This window comes from Melanostigma gelatinosum (assembly GCF_949748355.1).
Source record: "Melanostigma gelatinosum genome assembly, chromosome: 19".
NCBI lineage: Eukaryota > Metazoa > Chordata > Actinopteri > Perciformes > Zoarcidae > Melanostigma > Melanostigma gelatinosum.
In genome coordinates, this window is record NC_136652.1 from 19,471,242 (window position 1) to 19,486,111 (window position 14,870).

Below are 14,870 nucleotides of genomic sequence, written 5' to 3' on the forward strand. Positions count from 1 at the left end.
GGATGCAAAGTGAATGTAATTACCAGCATTTAACTACCAGGCAACGGAAAAGCAGCAGCGATGTAGATACTGCAGCACCAAGAATGAACAACAACCGCTGTCAGTGGGCCTTTCTGTGAGATTGTGACTCCGGAAAAGCTTTTTGTGCTTTCTTTCTTTTTATTTAAGCTCTATATATGTAGCTTATGGGACTGGCTTTCCTTTAATATTAAGAAATGACACTCTTATTCTACATCTAGAGAATTCAACTAAACTGTAGCCCAATCTCGACCTGCATGAAACCTCCCCCAGTGGCCCCTAATGGTCCCAGGACTTTATTCTGCGCTGTGGCGGAAACGCAGCCCCCTGCGGGTAACATGCAATTGCTCGCAGTGGCTGGTGGGTGGCGCTGTAGGGCTTGTGTGGACAACTCTAAGTGAAAGGGGAGGAGCGGCATCGGGAGGAAAAGTGGCCACACGGTGTGCCAGCCCCCCGTCCGAGCAGTCGCTCACATCTCCGATCCGCTGCCGCGCAGAGGGAGCACAGAGAGAGACGCGCTCTGCCAAGTCCTGTCCACCGCGCTTGGTGACGTGCGGAGCGGCGCGCAGACCAGCAAAGCACACAGCCGCTGCACAGTGGTGTTGCTTTTATTTGTTTTTTTTGTGCTGTACGATGCAACGGCAGTCTTTGCGGGATAAAGACAGCATTCATACACAAGCAGCGTCGTAAGCGAAACAAGGACAGACGCCGGGGGGACAGGAGCAGCCAGCGGCCGGGGAGGTAAGCGCTCAGGCGGCGTAGGCGGAGACGGTCCCCCACGCGCACTTTGTGTACGCTGCATTTATTTCGACGTGCATGCTTTGTGTCGGCCAGGAGTTCAGGCGCCGCACGGGCACATGTCCTATCATGAATGAACGAGAGGAGGATCGGCGGTTTTAACTGTCACCCCGTTAGCTGAGGACCATAGCCTACCAAATAGTGTGTGCGTGCACGTTGTGCGCAAGCGCTCCTGCGAGAGAGAAAAAACTAACTTCTCGTCTCCGAGCTTGTGATAAACTGGAAGCGTTAGGAAATGAGTGAAGTAGTGGTCAGTTAAAAGGACTGCCACAAAGGACAAAGAGATGACGGCACAATGTGTTTTTTTTTCTGAAAAAACATCTTAAATTATCTCTTGTAATGTAGAATGAAAAATACTTCAAATGCATGCTCATTTGTTGTTTAATAATTAAAAAACTATTGTGCAAAATAAAGCAAGCGGTAAACTAATCGTAATTAATGTTGTGTCTTCACTTTACACTGCATCTTTGAATGTGTGGTTGCATACTTTCCCAAAATAAACACTTTCATTCATCTCACAGCCATAGATTGCATTTAAAGTAATTCTCATTGCGTCCCAGTCGTGCTGCACGCTGCAATGTGTCAAAGTGTATTCACACAGTCCTATTCTTATATTCTACGGATGTACAGTGTATAACGTGTAGCCCGCAGCATGCGAGACTCATCCTCCAGACGACAGAGCATTACTCATCACGAGTCCCATCTGTTCCAGTGAAGGGCTGCACCCATGGCTGTGAAGTAGAGCGCTGGTTGCGAGGGACACTGAGCGCTTCCTGTGCACAAAGTTACAGATGAATCCAATCCGTTTGGAAATGCTGCCGCTCTTCCACGGCGAGCAGTGTTTTGTTCATTTCCTGGCAGGTGGGAAGGCATTTGATGACGGACTTGACGTCGGCAGGGTACTACTCGTTAACGCCTTCAACCTGTAGTCCATATTTAGCATTATTCAGACTCAACTCTTGTACTCGTCAACACACCTGTCAATCGGCACTGATGCTTTACACGAGCCCCGGCATGAGCGTGTTACCAGCTTGTGTATAAATGGACGCACAGCTGCCCGGCTTGCATGTGTTCCTCTTCCTAAACCGATATACCCCGGTGTTTCTGTATGAACACGTGGGCCAGGAGCAGGACGCACTTCCCCGCTGATGCCATTTGAAAACCTAGCAGGCTGTCGTGAATTAAGGCGGGGGATTAAGGGCTTTGGTCCTCGTCCCTCCTGAACAGGCAGGGAGCTCTGCACTCGATGAGGTAAGACAATGCGTTTACCTCAGAGAGCCGGGGCCGTTTAGCAGGGGCCTTATCGCTCATCTGCTCCGTCTGACAGAGAGTTGTCTCTGCATATTTCGAGTAACCACTCGCTGTAGGTGGAGCAGCAGCGATGTACGGAGGCGTATGTGTGCGTTAAGCTACACAGCCTCATTGTCAGGGCAAAGCATCACTTCCATTTGAAGTATTGTGTTTCTTTTCCCTCCAGTTTGTCAAATGCTTCTTTGCAATAAACTCAATCAGGGATAATCCTTCTATGTCCAGCGTGATTCGGGGTTGGCCTGGGAAACCGCTTTGGCTCGGGGAATCCATTCAGAAATGACCTCGAGGCATTTATCCTATTAGTAAAGGCCAAGCGAGAAACGACTCCTGTTGTTGTGGTCGGCAGAATTACGATGCCGTAGCTCAAGGCCGTTTATTCTTTTTTTATAGGAGAGCTCTTTTGCAGGGTAATGCGTTCATAATTTGATTGGTGTGTCTTAATGGGGCAATATATGGATATTGTATCGATACTGTGATATGAGACGATATCGGCTTTTAGACCTCGTTGTCTTTTCCTGGTTTTAAAGGAAGCGTTACAGTAAAATAATGTACTAATGTTGTTGCTGTTCGTCATTATGTCCACATTACTGATTGTTCATACGAAAGAACATTGTGTAAATATTTTTTGAAAGCACCAGTTAACCAAAGTACGGATATCGAGGTATTTGGTCAAAGATATCGTGATGTTTGATTTTCTCCATATCGCCCTGCTCCAACTGCCAGGCTGTAAGTACAGGCAGAGAAGGTACGACGGGAGGAAACTGTGTGTCCTCGTACTTGGATGAAGTTGTGATCTGTGGCTTTTTTGCCTCTGGCGATGGACTGCTGTTTAAAGAGTCCAGAGAACAGAAGTTGTGCCAAGCTCTTCAACAAACATGGCTGCAGAAAGCCAGGTTTCTCATGGAATAACAGGCAGCTAAACATAAATGATGCATCTGCCGGTGCAAGGCAGCGGGCCTGGATGAGATGGAGCTATTTCCACTGTCTCCTTTTTCAATAATGCACAAATGCTGCTTTTGTTTATCTGCACCCGCTCTGCAAGGGGAAAATATTAACGTGTGATTGTTGCCGGCAATTACGCTGATGCTGGTGGAGCAGTGGGTATTATTAGAAGGCCAACATGGACCAACCCGCCCCCATCGAAATGAAGAGCAATTGTGTGTTTTCATGCCTTTGCTCAACAATGAACTCCATTCTCTGTTTAAAAACGCCTTATTTTGGAATCTCATTTTAAACACCCAATTTTTAGCAATCAAAATGCCAAAATGGGCTACTTTGAGCCCATGTGCGCAGTTATTCTGCGTGTAGTTCAACTGTAATTCAAAGGCCATTCAGAAATGACTGCATAGATGCACTGTTGAGCGTGTTGGGCTCTTTTTGTCATTTCTTTGTCAGCTGGCTAAAATGTTTGTTGGGAGCAGCAGGAGAGATAACGATCATACGTGCATGATTTGAAAGAACAGCTTCCACACACAGCCTCTCTCTTAATTGACTGTGAGACGCTGGCATTCGGAAGCTGTTCTTTGTGTTTTTGGTTGGAAATGTTTTTTATAGATTGTGGAAATATTTCTGTAGTCATTTGCATAATATGAGTGCAGTTGAAGAGCTGTAGTGTTGTGATCACATCCTGGTAGTCTATTACGCTGATGACAATCGGGTGACAAAAATTTGACATTGAGAAAATTATTTTATTCTTAAAATGGTCCGGGTGTTACATTATTTTTTTTTCCAGAACAGCATATTATGTTACTAATTTAGGGAAACAAATTGACTTTGACTTCGTGTTGCTTTGGGCAGTTTCACATTTTCATTCTCAGACATCGGAGAAGGAGAATTCTTTTGTTTGTGATTTTCAGATGGCCCTTAATCCACGAGAATCCTGCAAGAGCCTCTTGAAGCTGGAGTGCGTGACGTTGTTGCACTATACCTCGCACGAAGACATGACGCTAATTACAGCTAACGCTAAGGAGGGGTCGGAGTACCTGCAGCATATTGTTGATGAAATAACAGGCCAATAGTAATACTAGCGAGAACTGCTACATTGTTATATATTACAAGTGTGATTTTAGACTTATCTTTTTACATTTCGGTTTTTGCACAGCCTAAACAAACGACGGTAGATTTGGTTGGTGGATTTTGTTACCTCTTGGAGAGAGACGCGTGAGCTTTTCCTCCCTGTTTTCAGTCTTTATGCTAAGCTAACCGGCTGCTGGTAGTAGCTTAATATTTCTCGTACAAACTTGAGAGTGGTCTCAATCTTCTTGTTTGTTTTTCTTGTTCTTTTCAAGTAGTCATGCTGAAGTGGCGAAAGCGGCAGTTGCAACGAGAGCAGGGCCTAAATCTGATCATCGGTACCCGTTGGAGACAACAGTCCGCGGTCGCATTAATTGCTCTGAAGAGGCGCCGACGCAAGCTCCGTTTTACGCTGTCATTTAAAATGATCCGGCGTCTCGTCGATCATGGTGTGTTTGGTGAGGTCCCGGGCCGGCCGTGTTTAAAAGCCTATCAAAAGTAACAAGTTTGAGCAAAAGAGTTGCTTGATATGTTTAGAGTTGGGTGACTCGTGTGCAGCTTTGATGCCAAGATGATGAAGGAGTTTTCAGTGAAAGGAGGAGGATAGAATATAACGAAGCAGATTGAGTTTCCCCTCACTCCTGAGAGGTGTAATCTCTTTTTCTAAAGATAATTAACTTAAGTTTGGTTTTTGGTGTAAATCTTTCATCTTTACCGACGTTGCAGAATCAGTCTTCTGCTATTCCCACTGCAGCCTTTGTGCTTCCCTTATTGCACTTTGGTGTCAGTGATGGCTTTGCTCGAATGTGTGGATGAATATTTAGCATCAGAGGTTATTACACAAGCGCGGTGGACTTGCTAATGTACACGGGGCAAAAGGCTACGGGCAAACGCTGTGCTTCCCGAGCTCTTTAGAGATCAGTGAACTATGAAGGCAGTCTCTTCAGTAGCCTTCTAACAGAGTCACTGAAGGGCCAGTGATGCTGGTATCGTGTTTCTAAAAAGCCTGCAGTTTCCCTGTGCAGAGACAAAAATGGTCTCGGAATGCACTAAACTGTGAACCTCCTACATCCATGGAGAGTTGAGTCGGTAGCTCCCTTTCAAATGTCTTCAGCCATTTAAATAAAGCTTTTTAACATTTCATGCAGAAGTTGCAGAATTATTTTAAAGTAGCTTGTGTTTGTAGATGGTAAAATATGGTTATTTTTATGAAGTACCTGTGTATTATTTAAGCATTAGCGCTTACTTTTTCAATCCAAGAACAAACCCTATCCCTGCAAAGTAAAGTAGCTGCTGGCCAGTGACGTGCATCCTCTTTTGTTCATCCATCCGTGTTTTCCAGCACTACACTGCGCGCATACATGCCACATTGGTAGAGGGCCGTTCATTAGCCCATGTCGTGGTGTTTTCGCTTGCGGCCCATTAGTTATGCTTTCCAGAAAGAACAGACGAGCTACGCGGCCCGACAAAATGCTGAGGCCCCGATGACGCAAAGTGACCCCAAGAGCCAAAACCGAGGGCCATACTCTCCAGATAAAGACCCAATTCCAAATGTACCCATCGCTTTAGCCCAATGTCATTTCATGCAATATTTGGTTTCCTGAAAAAACGGATAGCCTTTCTGAGAAGAGAAGTTGAATCCATTAACATCGTTTTAATACCCAACACCCACGGTTTTAAATTCACTTGACATGTTTGGGCACAGGGGGAGAGGATGTGGTCTGGACTCGGGTGTGTGAGGCTTCGTCTCGAGGCCCCTGCGGTCTGTGAGGCTGTTTGGTGAGTGGCTCGGTGGGGGGCAGGTTAAGCCTGTTAGCCCCATATGATGACACTGCAGGTTTGCTCCATGGACGGGGGAGGCATGGGAAGGAGGTGGACGCGTGAAAATCGTTTCTATCTCGTCGCTCGTCACCACCGCCACAACTACTGCCTTGTTTTGTTTCCATGCAGGTCCCCATTAGGCCTGGCTACAGGACTAGTTCTGCTCTGCGGCTGCCTGACAGCCACTGCTCCCCTGGCATCTCTTTTATGAACCTAAGTCATTTTAATAAGGTATATTTTACTATCCTATCTCTACTTTGGAATAAACATCATCTAAGATATAATGTCAAATCTATTCTAGGTATGGTTGTGCTGTTACAACTTCAGACTATACCAGGCTATTATTTGAGACTGGATTGTTCCTCCGAAGGACATGGATGTATTGTGTAATCATTTATATGAAATTGAATAATTGAATCTGCCTTGAGGAGAAGCGGAGCTTTAAAGAGGGGCCTGCTGGAGCCGGTTTTCAAGGTGGAATGTCAGCCTCGAACCAGCACTGTCCGCTTGAGGCAAACCAGACTTCAAGAGGAAAACAAATTCAACCGGTGACTGAAGTCACTTGAACTCATTTCACCCTACCGTTCTTCCCAGAACCATAAGGAATTACAATAAAACTGCTTCGCTGTTGTCATTTGAGAGGGGCCGCTGTATAACAGCGGTTTATAGCTCATGTCCATCAGTGTTACATTAAATATTTGATAACAAGCCGGCTTTCCCCGTAATCTTCTGAAATCATTAAATGACCGTCATACATTATGAGAACAACCGGAGCCGGCAGGTTTCTGTGTGCCTGCATTCAGTAATATCAATACTTCTTTATCCTCTGTTTTCAAGAGAACTGCCCATTCTGTAAACCAGTTCTCTGCAGCAAGGAAGGAATATGTAAATAGTTCACATTTAATGGAAGTATACATCACGGCGACTCGCAGCCGTGTCTGATCTGCATACTCCAGCAGTGCAAGTTGAAAGGGGGTCTTTTGAGTTAAGAGGATACATAAATCATGTGTTCGCAGGAGGTGTGACGTGCATCTGTATTAGCATCCTATTTACGACCAGTTAGCTTGAATGTATTCTTCCAAGTACTAGAACAGCTTATAAAATATTGGCCCCATCCCAACCACCTAATGCTGTGATGCATGTGCTCCGGCGTTGATTAATTCATGTTGGCAGTGGACCTTCCCTGTATAAATACCTGCAGCACAATGACCAGGGTCATTAATTGTATTAAATAATTACTGCATGATGCCTGGCGATGCATAGTAATGGAACGGGCTGTTTTTATTTGCAGACTGTTTCCTCCCAGCTGTTGCCAATGATGCACCGTGAATGGTGAGAAATTGTATGTTGTCACTTCAACTGGATGTCAATTGGTCACCGAAATATGACAATAGGACTAATGGTGTTTGTGAATAGAAAGGATGTCCACCCACAAAGAGTTTCATAGTCGGCTGCCACTCGTGTGATTAAGATTAGTTGCTTTAATCGACTGAGTTTCTCCACAAAGAATCCCACTAAAACTCCACAATCAAGGGGTCGTAAGCTTCTTGGAAATAAGTAATTCAGCATGAAAATGCATAAAGAAATCGACTGATCAACCCTCGAAATCTTAGTCGATTAAAGCCAAAAGGACCAGTTAGTCGACGAATGGACTAAGAGGGAGCAGCCCTAGAAAATGGGGGTTAAAAAAATACAGAATAGCAGTCAGAGGGGCTCGTACTACTGCCTCCGCTCACATAAAAAACCTAGTTACTTAACCTCTCTTGGCAGCCTCACAGTTCATTGGAGTGGACTTGAAAGTCAGCCGATTGGCGCTCATAACTGCAGCCAAGGAAATGAAGAATCGGAGGGAAGTGAACTCCTGCTTGGACGGACATGAAGGGCAATGTTTCCCGGTCTCTGTGCAGCTCGTAAATTTTATGTGTTGCAGTCTGGCGGTTTCTTGTGTTCAGAGTCGCACAGACATTTGGCGGCGATAAAAGTGGCCATAATGTTAATAAGGCGGGCGGCCGAAGGTGGCATTGTAAAGATGCCTTTTGGCAGCGCTCCATGCCTGTGGGGGGGGGGGGGGGGCTATCCTTTCCCTCTCTCCGGACATGAATTCTTTGGCGCTTGGAAAAGAAGCCTTTTGATTTTTACGAGAGAACTCTTTTAAACTGCAGTGACACCAGTCATTTGGCCGTCTGGCTGACACAGAGCTGCTCAAAACTCCAGCTTTGTTTTTCTGGTCGCACACCAAATCTTGAATTATAAGACGATACTTTCACCCCAAAATCATGAGGCCGACTAAACACGGCTCCGGCAGCCTTCCGAGAATACAGGCAATGTGAGAGCGGACCGGTTTGATTATTAATGGCGGGCCTCTATCTCTCAGGCCCTAATTGGTCTCCGCTGATTGCCGAGCATTCTGATTAAGAAACGCCATTAAAGTTGATGTATTATGCTTCCGAGTGTTTTTCACACTTAGATAGCTCCTTCAATCAATCGATAATTACATGGATGATTTATTGCTGCCGTTCAATTTGACAAGTTTACAATAATTGCCATGGTAGAACTTTCTTTGATAATGTGCTGATGCTGTAGCAAAGCCCAAAATGATTTCACCAAGTTTCAGTGTTTCGCATTTATCGACAACCTGAAAAAAGATTTTTCAATTTTAGTCGTTATCCGTCACTTATTGGGAAGTATTCATCGACGACTTGTCATTTACTGCGGCAGTTTCTCATTTTAAGTGTCTTTCAGTCGTGACTTTTTGGACTCGATCTGCATGTTTTTCATTACGGATATGTGCACGTTGTTAATTAGAGGAAGGGGAGACAAAATATAAATCTATAGGGAGAAGTCAATGAGGTAGTTAATGATTTTACTTTGTGTGGAGTTAATGGAAAACAGCTCTAATTTCATGGCAAAGTAAACGTATTTCCTCCGGGGCTTCAACTCATTTTCTCGTAAAAGAACGAGACATTTCAGCTTTTGTTTACATCACGGCTCCGAACTGTTTTCGCTCAGTGCTACAGCTGGTCTCACAGTATTTGAATTACTTTTACATCAAACACATGCTCTATTGTGCATTTATACAGAGTACTGTGTCATTAGAGGTTGTACTAAAAGTGTTTTTGAAGTTTTAATTATGATCATATGTATTTTAGAGTAATATTCATAACTTCTTTACATATTTCAAATACAAGCACAGTTGGCACTAACTGTGAATGAGATTTCACTTGGTATTATTTCTAGCAGCGGCACATAAACAACCATATGTCGGAATATTTTTTTTATTTTTTTAGGGCCACTCTCCGTGCAACAGCAGCTGCTTTTTAGCTCCATAAACTGATGGTGGAAAGAATTGGTTTCATATCAGCAGGCTACTGTCTTTTATCATCCTCTGGAGGAACATTTGGCAGGCTAGCTGTTTCCATTCTTGCACAATCATCACAATGGAAATCAATTTTTTTATTTTTTATTTTGAAATACAAAACATGACCATTTTTCACCTTTAAAAAGAAAAAAATGCAGAAAATCATGTTCTACAGACTATTAAGTCGGACGGGGTGTGTGTGACTTAGGAAGTGGAGTCAGCAAAACATGATGAATGAGCATTCGATAGCGTTTCCCCATCTACTTTGCCTCAGACATATGGCGCTCCTCTGCAGCCATCCGGAGAACGGTCTGTCTATCTAGAGCAGGGGTGTCAAACTCATCTCACTCTGGGCCACATCAGCATCACGGTCGCCCTCAAAGGGCCGGTTGTAAATGTAAGACTGTAGAACTAACTTCTCCCTAACATATTGGTAAATAATTCTCTCTGCATTTGATTATTGTTTATACAAGTGTAAACATATTGTACATGCAGTTATATAAATGAAAATGTATATTTAAACACATTTCTGTTATTATAACATAAATCATTTTAATTGAGGGTTAAGAAACCCACATGACTCTATCAAAGATCAAACTATTAAAGAAAATAACAAAGACAAATATCAAACACAAGTTCTGACATTAACTTTGTTCAAAGCTGTTTGTGTCACCTCTCTGCATCACTAATGTTCCTCCCTGTCGTCGTCCTGTGCATGGCAGCTACATCCAAGAGCTGCTCACTGAGAGTCAGGTCTGATGAACATGATAGATGATGTATCCGTGTTGACTGCTTTCATCAACAGTTCATTAGAATCACAAGTACCTGCTCGTCTCTCAGCTGCTGTGTTGTTAGATTGCTGCTAGTTCATCAACTCGGTCTGCAATGGTGTTTCTTCACAAACTGACATTTGTAAAAGTCTGTATCTGGTCGGAGCTCTGCTCGCATACCTTCAGCATGCACTGGGCTGTAGCTGTGTAAATATATTCTGCTGTGATTGCAGTCTGCCTTTTAATTCTTGGACAATTTGATGTTTTTCTTGGAGGCTAAATTTAGCTCCGTGTTTGGTGTCAAAATGCCGTCGTGAATTGTATCCTTCATCACCGACACGCCTCATAACACAGAAGACAGACCCGTTGTTCTCCTTGAAGCACAAACATGTATTCACTTTCCCATCTTTCATTACATTTTCTTCCCTCAATTTTTCTCTTCGTGAACATTTTGGGATTATTTGTCGATCTTTTTCAATCGTTGGAAATCCTCTTTTCGGGCTGTTGCCTCTCCTGTCCACCTGTTGTGATAGTTTTAATGTCTGTCTCATAATTTCAACTTTCTATCTCATAATTTCGACCATGGGGATACTTTTATTTTCAAGTCTAACTTTTCTTTTCATTTAATTTTTATTTATTTTTTGCTGGCGGATTCGCGGGCCACGTAAAATGACGTGGCGGGCCGGATTCGGCCCGCGGGCCTTGAGTTTGACACATGTGATCTAGTGTATTATTTTGAAGGAGAGCGGATATTTCGACTTTTCTAAAATAATTTTTGGCTGCATGCTTTAAGGATAAGACCCTGAGAGCAAAGAAATGTACCTGCTCATCATAAAAGCATCAAACACGGATGGAATGCCTGTAGCTGCCCAGCATAACCACATCCTGTCAGTGCCTTGCTCAAAGACCCTTAACTTTTCATCCGGTTCCTTTGTCTTCAAGTCAATGGATTTCTTTGAATGTTTTTGGTTCGATGCCTAAAATATGGTCTGTGGTTAACACAAGCTTAAGAGATCATAACGTTTTGTTCTACGATGTAGAATACGTCCCTCTCGTGAATTTTGAAGCTTTTACGCATCTCAAAAAAGGCGGTTGCTAACAAGTGGTTAAATACAACAACAAAACGTTATCACGCCAACTCGTGTACAGTCTTGTCATGTGACCGCGGTGCAGGTCGTTCATAGCTGAACGTTAGCTTTCTACTTCCGTATTCACGCTTAAAAATGAATAAAAGCGGTTCTTTTGTGAAAATTGCTGAACAAAACGTGTAAGTAACTCAAACTCGTGTTTGGCCACAGGTCTTATTTTCTGCAATAATGCAAATTTCAAAATAAAAATAAAGCTACTTGCTCTTTGATTGTGAAGGGGATTCTACTTGAACTTGATGTTTCCACTGCTTTTTTTTCTTTCTTTTTTTTTAAATCTGCAAGGAAAATAGATCAAAATGATTCCGACTAAAGATTCAGTCCTTTGTTTTGCCACATTGATCTTAATTTCTTTCCTTTACTGTGATGAAGTCATAATTCAAAGTCATCAAGGGTGTCTGGCAGGTTTCTCTTTCACTCGTTTCAACAGAAAGAAATGTCCTTGTACACAGAGTATGAAAGAGCCTTGTTTGGAATCAGACGCACTCGGAGCGAGATGTGGTGACTTCCAACGGCTGCCACCGCGGAGGAGTCGGATGATTGCGGGTGTTTTTGTCTTTTCTTCTCTTTTTTGTTGTTTTAACGAACACCAGTGCCGTTGTTACGGTCGACAATGAGGGCCTTTGAAGTGTCATCTCCCATGCGAACCCTCTCCTTCGTCGTCATCTTAAAAAGCAGCCGAGCCTTCAGTTGTGCATATAATTGTAGTCATTTAAAAAAAATTTCAATCAGGCATTCATTTGCCACCAATCCCGGGGAGCTTTCCCAACTGCAGCCATATGCCTTCAGTGTGACCTTTCCTGTTTTCCTGTTTTGTCATTCTCTTTTGAGTGAAGGATGCCTGATTTGTCCTCATCAACAGATGGCAAACACAATAATATTAGGCCCAGATTTATAGATGTTTTCATTTGGGTTCTGAAGCTTCACCTAATTGACAAACTGTAATTGTTTCTGCAGGTGTAGACGGCAATACTCAAAAGATCTAATTTGTCTGTGATGAGCATCCCCATCCACCAGAGACCAAAGGTACGGTAAGATATGAAAAGCTCATTATCTTATGCCCCAATAAACATGTTATCATGCCACAGGCATCACACAGTGTGATACAGAAGCACAATAATACATGAGTCAGTCCTATTCTGCCGCACCATTTTAGTGTTTACCATAGAAACTGCTTTGGACAATTGTTTTTATTGTGTTTTATCAAATGAATAATAAATTCTACACACAAATTCCACTCCAGTCTCGCCGTGCAGTACTTGATCCTTTTGCCGCAGCTTATTTGTGCGTAAGTGTACATGTTCTGTGGCGTTGGCCTGGTTACGTGGGGGGTTGATAGTCTGGAATTATTTGATATATGGCGTCATTAATTCTGCTCGACTTCCCCCACCGTGCTCAGAAAATGAGCTGTGTCTGTCGTCGGTTCTCCTCCTCGCAAAGACCTCGCAATTCTGTCGGCGTGCAAAACCGAATCGGCCTCCGAGCAATTATGGGGTTAGAGTCTGATCCCGGGTCGTTGGGAGATGGGATTACTCCCGGACCGCAGGAATGTACAGACCCCTCCGGTGGTCCGCTCACCGCTGATGAAATGGAATTGAATTAATGGGGTTGCCCGCTGCGAGGACAGATTAGAACGACATACTGCCTTTTGATCCCTGAGCGAGGTGACCGGCCTTGGGCGCCACAGGCACATGAGGTGTGTGTGTGTGTGTGTGGGGGGGGGGGGGGGGGGGGGGTTGTATGAGTGTCTGTGTGCCCGTCCCGGGTCAGTGCATCGCTGATGAGCGGCACTCATTATGTGCGCTCTTTGCCGGGGTTCAACCCTCACTGGGGGGCTTCAGGTGTAAAAGCATTCCCATGCGTGCGTCCCGCGGCCTAAGCGGTCCGAAGCTGCGGTGGTCCGAAGCTGCGGTGGTCCGTGCTGCGTTCAGCGTTCACAGTTTGCCAAATCAACGGTGGTGCTGAATCCATTTTGAAAGTCTCATCTTGCAATCACACCTGTGGCTCGTGTTGTGAAGTCTAAACCACCGTGGCCTTTGAACATAATTGGGTTTTGTGCAGCTGAGGTAGAAACGACCTGGTTTTCACATTTCTGCTCAAAATGAATTTGTTAGAAATCAAAATATGTATCGAAATACTATTCTGTGTTATATACTGTATTGCGTATGTATGTATATATTTGTGCCCTCATTGTCACTACACAGAATATCCTCAATTGCTGTTTGTTCAAAGCCTCCTGAGTTGAACATTCTGTGTACACAATCAGCAGAATGCATAATCAGCAGTTCGTATCATTAGAAAACAGTCAGAATAACTTGTTGTTAAACCTTCAATTTACCTTCGGCTGACATTCAGATCCTCGTCCATTCCAATGGACAGATAAAAAAATATATATTTTTAATCCTGAGTAAAAGCTATAAATCTTTTATATAATATTTTGACATGTTTAAGTAATACAACATCTCATGTTTATTTTATACACAAATCTCGTGCTTGTAACAATGGGATGAATCGATCACAATGAGCCTCGCTGCGGTCCACTCCAGATGACGTGGAACACTCTGCTTGGCTTACAGACATCCAATCAAATACGTTCGTGACATCCTAGAAAAGTCAAACTCGAAGACCGAAGTGCCTGTCGGATGTGTGGAGAATTTCAGTGTTAAACACATTATAAGTACGATTAAATAACCCCGCTAGTGTTGAGTAGAACTGCCACAATAATAATATGTTGGTCACAATATGTTTACAATATTCTTGCTTATAGAAGATATTATGTGTTACAGTATATTGAAGGTATTAAATCATAAAAGTATAGTCACTAAAGGTATTAAAACACTAAGAATAGTTTGAGGGTCAGACAGGGATTCTGAATGGGACATGGAGGATGTGGTCAGTGGGGAGGACAAGCTGACCAGAGGTGGAGTCGAGGATGTTTTGCAAGGCGCAAAGCCGTTTCGCTAAAAGATCGATAATGGGAGGGGACAGAAGTCAAATGGAGCCGATCACTGATCAATGGAGGATCAGTCACACGTCTTATGCCATATAAAAGACTGTTCTAGAGAGCATTCCTCAGACCACATCCGCTCTCGTTTTTCAGGACCTGAATTCAGACCTGTGAGTGAGATGCGTGCGTGTGGTCTCGGTTCTCGAGAACATTACTATTGATAGTTAATTCAGCTTGTAAGTGAACTTTGTGTAGTACATTAAATATTGTTATTGATTGTGAACCGGATCCAGTCCGTTTTTCTGATGCGCGCTAGCAAGCTCGCAGCAGAAACGTCCCTGCGGCCTGCAGGCGCTCATCCTTTTGGTTTTTAAACCCTAACAGATGCTCCAACATCTTTCGCCGTTATCCCCACATTGAAGTGATTATCGCGAGTTGTCGCTTTCAATCGCCGCAAAGCTTTTTTTGATCCCGACTTTTGAGTGCGTTCGGCCGGAACAGCCACGATCCCTTTTGCCCCCGAAGCACACTTCGTATGAACTAATTCTTTGAGTGTACTCGTGACTCGCTCGTACTGAGTATTTGTGTTTCTGTTGGGCTGGGATTAGTTTTGTATCCACAAACTAATCCCAGCCCAACAGAAACAAAACTACAAATCCCCACAGTTTGCAACTCGGATGCTCTATGCG

At 43.7% G+C, this 14,870-nt stretch overlaps 1 protein-coding gene across 2 annotated transcripts in view; it reads left to right on the forward strand.

Annotated features, from left to right (window-relative positions):
* Window positions 1–568: 568 nt before the first annotated feature.
* Window positions 569–14,870, forward strand: part of klhl29 (kelch like family member 29) — a gene marked incomplete at its 3' end in the record, with an annotated part of 170,916 nt that continues 156,614 nt past the window's right edge. The window contains exons 1-2 of one of the 2 annotated variants that reach the window (XM_079291403.1): window positions 569–759; window positions 12,192–12,265. The remainder of the gene's footprint in view (window positions 760–12,191; window positions 12,266–14,870) is intronic. The other variant, XM_079291402.1, reaches the window with a different exon arrangement.